Source organism: Marmota monax, unplaced genomic scaffold, assembly GCF_021218885.2.
Source record: "Marmota monax isolate L192 unplaced genomic scaffold, Marmota_monax_Labrador192_F-V1.1 WCK01_AAM20220418_F8-fsc00181, whole genome shotgun sequence".
NCBI classification, from domain to species: Eukaryota; Metazoa; Chordata; class Mammalia; order Rodentia; family Sciuridae; genus Marmota; species Marmota monax.
The window spans coordinates 1258936-1267727 of NW_026694276.1; positions in this window are offsets into that span (position 1 = coordinate 1258936).

An 8792-nucleotide genomic window follows, 5' to 3' on the forward strand; every position below is an offset into this window, starting at 1 on the left:
GAATGGAACAGAGTGAGAGCAGTCAGGTTTCTGCACAACCCTTTGTGACCTCCTTCACCACCATCTCCTCCTGGGTCTTGCCTGTTTACAAGACCTTCAGGCTACAGCCATTGGGATAGAACTGATAGGTCAGAAGGTGGAGAGCCAGAGGCAGAGGAGCCCTGGCCAGATTGCCTTTCCAACTCCTTGCTCCGCCTAGGCAATAGCCCCGAGGAGCGCCCAGTGAGCATCTGGGACCTTCATTGATTGCTCATACACTTCCTGAGCCCTAGTATGTGTTGTCTCCTGCTAAGGCCCTGGGATGGCAAAGGTGCATGTGACACATTTTGTATTTTGCAAGGCTTAGTTTAGCTGGAGAAGCAAAACCTGTTTGTCACCTAATGTCAGCGGAAGTAGCTTTTCCTTTGAGATTCAAATGACACTGGCACCAATTCTCTTGTCCTGTGGAAAGTCCAGTGCCCTCCCTAGGATTTCTGTTAATTACTGGGGGGACTTAGATTTTCATGGTCCCTTCTGGCTCTAGTTTTCTGCCTCGTCTGGATTTTTACTCACTATTCGGGTCTTATGACTGTTTCTTTAGCTCTTGCTGTCACTCAGTCCCTTTTCCTTTCAACCCCCACCTCTGTTCCAAAGCAATCACAAAAATGAGGCTGTAACACGTAACAGAACTTTTAATGAAGGTTCGCGGGTCACATTGGAGAGGTTATGTCACATAGTGAACAATTTAAAATCACATTTCTGAAATGCTGTGGAAAGTAGTTTTGGCTGTTACCACGGGGGGATTTCTCGATGGCCAGGCCACCTCACAAAGCCCCTAACTTGCTGCCCACATAGCTTCTTCTTCCTCTTTTCCCATTCTTGGACCTCACCTTTCCCTCCTTGGTGGAGAACAGATTCTTCTCTACTGTGCTGAGCCATTCAAAGCTTTCCAAGGGCCTTTTCCCCAATTTCTCTCCAAGCCCACACACCTTTTTATATCCAGAAACTCATCAGGGTTTTAACAAGTCAACCCTGACCAGAAAGAAGCTGTGGTTTGAAATGACACCCCCCCATCACTGGTTTATGTTCAAGGTTGGGGAGGGTGTGAAAGAGTCACTGTGGGAGCCCCCGAGTTCTTAGTATGAGAAGGCTGTGTCCCAACCACCCAGCCTCATGAGGCTTTGTGTTTGATGAGGGCTGTGGAAGTGCCTGGAAGGATGCATACTTTCAGCTCCTGATCTTGAACTATTAGAATTCTCTCATCTGCCCCCTCTTGTGAACATTTAGACTTCCCTCTGGGGCATTCCTGTAGCAAAAGGGGCAGTGAGATGGAGACAAGAATACCAGATTCATCCATCCCGATACCACACTGGTCCCTTTCTCAGATGGGGGTCAGGAATTATACCTGGCCCAATCAGAACTCTTTGGAGTTTTCATCCTTATGGATTTTCTAGAGTCTACACATCAGAGTTGCCTACTCAGGGGGCCAGGGGTGTAGCTAGGTGGTAGAGCAGTTGCCTAGAAGAGACCCTGGTTCGGATATCCAGCACGTTATGTATAAATAAAGTAAATAAATGGGACACTAAAAAAAAAATACTGCCTGCTCAAAGACCAGAGGTAGACTACACCTGTTAGAACTAGGGATGAAAATTCTTAAGTAACTCGAATAGAAAAACATACAACTTGTGAGAATTTAGGATTGTAAAAAATTTTTTTAAAGCACAGGTATGTCTATCTTTGGATCTGATTTTGTAAACTTCTATTGTCTGAGTGCTTTGTCTCGCAGTCCCCCATTCTCTGTGCATCTTAGCATCCAGGCTGTGAACTTGCTGGACCTGGGAGTGTTTCTCTTCTATTCTTTCAGGACCAAGATCACTCTGGCTCCAGGCCCACAGTGCTGGTGGTCTTGCTACTTGGTCTTGCTAGCAAGGAGGATGAGGACAGGGTCAGATCTAGAGAGAATGGGACCTTAGTGGTTTGGGCCAAGAAAAAGACCAGCAGGTTAGATTCCACTTACCTGAGTGCCTGTCTGGGAGGAGGCTGATGAGCTGGACTGGTACTTGATTGAGGGCAGGAGAGCCGGCACCCATTGTCTGGCAGAGAGGCAGTAGGCCTCTGTGGTTCATGTCAGACCAGAGCCTGGGCATTCCTGGAAATCAGCCACTGCAGAGGGCATGGGTGGCTGCCACCCCCCACCAGGTATTGGCTAGAGATCAAAGAGCTTATCAAGGCAGGAAGTGTGACAATATAACATTCATGAGAACCTTGGAGGCTGCCCACCTCCTGCCCAATCCTCAGATGGTTTCACATGGCCTGGCTAAGGGGGCTGCCTCTCATGGATGCCAAGAAATGTTTTCATCCCCCTTGATAGTCCCTCTGCTAGCAAGCCTACCCCACTGAACACACGATCCACATAGACGAGAGAACCATCCCAGGGGCCAGTATTTAAGAGCAGGGACCTACAGGGATGACTACTGTGTGTGGTAGTAGGAAGTCTCCAAAGGGCCTGGAGACAAGAGAACCCTTGATCCAGAAAGGAGTGGCCTGAAAGTGAAGGTGAATTGGAAGGCTTCCCCCACCCCGAAATGTGGCATTGGGGTTCCATGTAGAGGCTTGGTCCAGTTAACCAGATTCACTCTTTGTCCATCCCCAATTTATCCTAGACATTCATTCATTTATTCTTCTATTCACAAAATACACAGTTATGTGCTACATAATCTTTCATTCAATGACTAAATATCCAGTAGTAATCCCATAAGATTATAATGGAGTTGAAACATTCCTATCCACTTTGTGATGTATTAGCCATTATAATGTACTAGTTCAGTGCATTCTCATGTGTTTATGGTGGTGTGAATACATCTGTTTTGTTATGTTTAGGTACATAAATTCCATTGTGTAGCAGTCGCCTAGTGTTCAGTACAGGTTTGCAGCTTAGATGCAATAGGCTATACCTTACAGCCTAGGTGTGTTGTGGGCTATATCACCTAGGTTTGTGTAAGTGCACTCTGTGGTTTTCAGACAATGATGAAACTGCCTGGTGATGCAATTCTGAGAATGTTTCATCGAGTTAAATGATGCGTGATGGTGGTATTGAATGCTGCAGATGTGTCAGGAGTAGAGCTAGATGTTGGACTTGAGACACAAGAAGAGGCACAGTTAGTGCCTCTAGGTAGAAGTTATCTACCTGGGGACAGGTATGGGGGTGGGGTATAAGGAGTGAGGTGCTGTGGAGCTCGGGGAAGACCAGGAAAGATTTCTCAGAGGGAGATGATGCTTGAGCTGTCTTGACAGATAAGCAGCTGGGTGAGGTAGGGAAGAGATTCCAGGCTGAAGTAACAGCTATAGAAAAAGCAAGAGATTGAAGCAGCTTGGGGTATCATGGCAACTGTCAATATTTCTGGGCAGGTAGGCATAAGGTGCAGAGGTAGGGCAGAGTGGAGGCCGAAGCTGGTGCTAGAACCTGTGCTGTCTGGTGCACTGTGGGTGGGTGGTGGTGATGTGCCCTGTGCTGGGAGCACAGGAGGAGAAGTGGGTCTTTAAGGAGGGGTTGTTGAGATCCAGGGTCAGCTTGAGACATGTAGAAGTCACTGTCCCTAAGTCTCAGGGAAGACCAGTTTGTGTCTTTTACACAGACCCATCCCTTGCCAGCCTGGCACCCCGCCAGAGAAAGGCTGCGCTTGCCCTGTAGGACTTTCACCCCCTGCCAGTCAGGTCTCACTGTAGGTGCAGTGATCTTGGGTGACAATAGAAATATGAAAGTAGGTGACCAGGGCAGTGGCTCTGCCTCTAGCCCTCTAGATGGGCACACCCTCCCTGACCACCACCTTCATCTTTATGCCCCCAAAGAGGCCATGTAGCATGGATCTGGGAGGCACCTTGACATGGTAATTGACAAAGGGTGTCCCTGGAGCAGCACTCCAGATTGACAATGTGCCAGCTGGCCCGAGAGACTACCAGGGATAGGGATGCACAGTTCCTGCTTCCCCCTGTGCCCTCTGACTCTCCATACCAGCCTCTGCTCCTTCCCTTTTGGACTCTGGCAAGGAAACACTCCTCCTTCTATGACTCCCTCTCCACTTATTATTATCATCATATTTTACTTTTTATTATTATTTTTAACATTATAGAAGAGAGAAACACAAGGACAGAAAAAAAAAGAAATCTCTTTTCAACTCTCCAGGTTCACTTTTGGTTCTTATTAATTTGCAGAAGCTCATTTTTACACCCCAGTGATCAGTAGGTACCTGGCATTTTGTGTTCCGCTTTGTTCAAATTACAGTATTTGAAGGACACATTACCACACACGGAGATCGTTAACATACTTGTCATTGCGTTGCCCAAGTATCCCATCATATTGCTTATGAGTTTATGTAATCACTTGCCTATTGTGGGGCATCTGGGTTGCTTCCAACTCCATGCAATAGATAGAGTGTGGGGAAGGGGAGAGTGGTGGATGGCTTCAAGCAAAACAGGCAAAGTTGGGTCATAGCACCAGGTCCTGCCAGAGAAAGAGAGCAAAAAAATATTAAGCAGCAGGGCCAGTTGTCCTGCCTGTAAACAATGACTGGGTTAAGTGCCTTTTGGCAGTAGGGGGTCTGAGGTCTTGTGCCAGGAACCTGAAAACCCGTGATAGCTGACTCCTGGGGGTACCACATCGTGTGCAGAAACCAGGGGATCTGGGAAGATGGAGATGTGGGCTCAAATCTTGCCTCTGCTACCAACTCAGTCACTGAGATCCTCTACCTTTCTGGACCTCTGTTTTCTCATGCAAAACAGGGTGATCGCTCTCTATCTGGGGCTTGCCGTGACCTAATTCAATCAGGTGACAAATACAAAAGTGCTTTGAACAAATCACAAACATTGTGTAAACCCAAGTTTCTAAGATGTGGGTCCCAAATAAAAATCAGGAGGGTAAAGGAGTTATTGTCCAGAATTTGACATTCTCTCTGTGCCATGCTCTCAGAATGAGAGGAATTAGCAGAATCCTGCCTGCCGACAGGAGTGTTGGTATTGGATACTTGTTTGTGCTTTCTTGAGAAGGAAGGCTGAACTGGCCAAGCAAGGACAACTGCCACTTCCCTGGGTCAGCCTGGCCCCAGTGTCTAGCCACTGTGTGTCAGCAGCCCCTGGAGACTTCCTCAAATGCTTTCTTCTGGGTTGGACCAGAGATCCTGATGTATTTTTCTTCAGTTCTCAAAGCTGTGGCCCATTAACATCAAGGCTGGAAAGACCTGGACATTGTAAACAGTGTTCAAAGAATCTGTTTGATGATTCTTTGTGTGTGTGTGTGTGTTTTGAGGAATTACCATAAAAGCAGAAATTGTGAAACTGGCCTTGGACTTCAGCCTCTGGTCACTTATTTTGCTGAGCCTTGGCTGTGAGTCAGAAGCTGTGCTAGGTGGTGTCAGTGATCCAGCAGGAAACAAGATAGTCACAGTTCCTGTCCTCATGGGGCTTAAAGTCAAGAGCAGGACTTTTTCAGAACATCTGGGTCCCCCAGGACCTTCTCAGAGAGGGCACTTCCTCCTATCTCCATGGGCCCCACACTTTCCACAGAGTAAGTGGCATGCTTATTCTTCCCGTTCCCAAGATGATGTCGGATCCCAGGGTAGGGAGGGAACAGCAGTCTGTCTCCAGAATTTAGAGGTACTTGCTCACTCCTGAAGCTGCCCTAAGTCTTTAGATGCTTCTGGGATCTGTTTCCCAGCCAGATATGCTCTCCCAGGTGGATGGTGAGTGGACTACAGGGTGGAGGTAACAGCTTGCTGGTATCAGAGACTGTGTTGCCTGTTTGTGCCTTTCAGTCACAAGCCCTCTATCCTCTACCTGCCACCTGCCCTTATGACTAAAATGGTCCTGAGATTGGAAGAGACGTTATTGGCCAGGCTGGTTAGCTACCCTGGTGAGTACTCCCTCAAGATGGCTCCTGGTGGGTAGAAGAGGGGTTTGCTTTGGCTGGAAAAGCACTGAGGCCAGATGTAATGGGGCAGGCAGAAGCTGCAGTTTCTCAAAGCTTAGGTGGTTGGGGTCTTGCCCTTTTAATTCCAAAGTTCCAGCCCTGTGGCTGGTTTGTTGAAGCCAAAGGAGAGAGAATGGTGGGCTGCTGGTGGTTGGAGGCTGTTGCTGGGTGGGATCCCGCCTTCCTCACCCTCTCTGGTGAGTAGGGCGGGCCCATTGCATCACCCTTGGAGCCTCTGCTCCTGGCTTTGCAGCCAACTGAGCCCCTGGAGGAGGGACTCTCCCTGTTTTTCAAAAAAAACCATTAACCATTTCATTCTCCTAGAACTCCCTACCACAAATGTGGAGTTCCAAGATTGTTCCTCATGCCTCTCCGCACTGATTTTGAAAACCCTTCTCATGCTCCATGGCACCCATGGGGCTCTGCCTGGGCAGCCTTTTAACAGTTGAAGTCTCCACCATTCCCAGTGCGAGCCTGACCTCTCATTCAGGAAAAGAGTTAACCTTCTTCATCCCCACCCTCAGCATTTGTCCCATTCTGCAGTGGTGAGGACAGAGCTCCTTAGCCTCCAGCATGATCTCATGCCACTTTCACACTCCAAACAGAGTCCCGGCAAGGGGTCAACACCATGTTTGAGGTGGAAAGCAAGAGTACAGCTCAAGCCAGAGACCGGAAGCTCAGACCCTGATCTGTCCCCAGAGCCCCTCTAACCATTTCCGACAGACCTGCTCAGGCCTTTGCCCTCTTTGTAGAAGCTCAGGGAGAGAATGGGTAGACTGAGGGTCTGAAAGGGCCCAAGGGACCATATGAGGAGAGATGCAAGAACACAGTGTTTCCCTGTTGCCAGATGAGGAGGCATCATGGGGGTGGGGGCAGAGAGGCTATTCCAGTCAGTGAAACCCAGGCCACATTCCCGCTCAGAACTTTTATCTCCCAGCGCTAGCATTCCCCTCGGCACCCCACCCGTTGTAGGGCCTGAAATAGCCTGGAACTCTATCCAAGCCTAGGCCTAGGTCCCAATTTTAGTTCCACAAACATTTGGCTGCACCATCACACTCAGAATCTGGAGCTGGGTCCTGTGGGGAATGTGGAGACAAATGAGGCCCAGCCCCTGCCTTCAGGGAGCTTGCAAAATGTATCCTGACAGGTGTTCACAGGCACCTGTGGAAGAAAAAAGAAAGAAGGCTTCTAGGGAAGGGATGGGGGCAGACTTGCAAAAGAGAGCTGTTTTGCTGAATCTTAAAGAATGACTAGGACTTCCATGGGCAGAAATGAGGGACACTCATCCTAAAAGGAAGGAAAAGCAAGAGCAAATGTGTTAAGGAATGAAGTTTAGGGAATTTTCTGGAACATGGTCAGCAATCTGTTTTGACGGGAGCACATGGGAATATATGGAACTGTTTTCGTGGGTGTGTGAGTTCGTCCTGATTTCCTACAGGTGAGGAAGGCCAAGTGGCAAAGACATGTTGGTTCAGAGCTTTACAGATGTACTAATGGAGGCAAAGACAGTTGAAGAAACTTGCCAACTAGGGCTGTAGCTCATTGGTAGAGGGCTTGCCTGGAATGTGTGAGGCACTGGGTTTGATTCTCAGCAACACATATAAATAAATTAATTAAATAAAGGTATATTGACAATTAAAGAAATTTTTTAAAAAGTTGAAGAAACTTGCTCAGAGATATAAAGTATGTTTGTGACAGAGCAAGGATCAGACTTAGGTTATCTCACCCTTATCTGTCTTGGCCCACTTCAGGTCCCCTAATTCAGGAGGCTTCACCCATGGAGCTGGCTGACCTAACAGACCTTGGTACTCCTTAGGGCTCAAGAAGATGTGAAAGCAGTGAAAACAAAGATTCAGTTACATAAATGTTCTTCATGATGTTGCATTTTTAACAAGTAATGGATAGCTCCATGACATCCAATGGGAAAGAAAGATCCATGTTCTTTATTTCCCCAAATTTCTTTAAATCTGGTCCCAAATTCCATTCACTATTGGTGAGAAGCCTAATATTATTAGGGCTTCTTCCTTTAATTCATTGGATTTTCCAAAAAATAAAACAAAATAAAATCCCCAACCCAGCAAATAATCTTGCCTTGATCTGATGGAATTGGGACAGCTGGTCCTGATTCAGAGGGCTCCCACATTTAACCGCTGCTCCTTGGGCTATCTGTGGGATGTTGGTCCTCCTTGTCTGTGGGTACTGCTTCTCCAGGCAAACTGGTGGGCTGCCTACACACCCTGGCCTCTCCCAGAAGCTGGCCTTCTCTTTCCTCATGGCCATCTGTATACCAGGTTTTGCCAACCCTATGGCAGGGGAGGGGAGAGTCCAGTTGGATCTCAACTTCTACATATGTGAACACTCATGGTGTCCCTCCTTCTCCTCAGGGGCTGGAAGCCACTGCCCACAGGTAAGCCGAATCTTACTTCCTAGTTGGAAAACCACCTCGAAACCTCTTTGACCTCCCAGACTTGCAGCCCTGGCCATCCTCTTGGGAGGATGTGGGAAAAATATTTCACATTCTTTTCTGAAGAATCCACAGCCAAGAAAAGCAGATACAACTAGTTTCTCAATCAGGTTATTCTGCCACATTAGATGTTTAATTAATCACCTTGTTATACTTCCAAAAGCAAAAGATTCAGCAATAAATGACTAAACTTTTGGTACAGCCATAAGAAAGGTACTACTGTGTTATCAGCCAGAAGAGTATTTAATGGCATGGAATGATAATTTTGCTAGCTGAAAAGAAGCAGCTTTTAAAATAGCGTCATAGTGTGACCGAACTTTCTGGCAAACATAAAACTACTTATTCATACAGAGAAAGAAGAATTGAAAGGTAAACATCAAACACTTA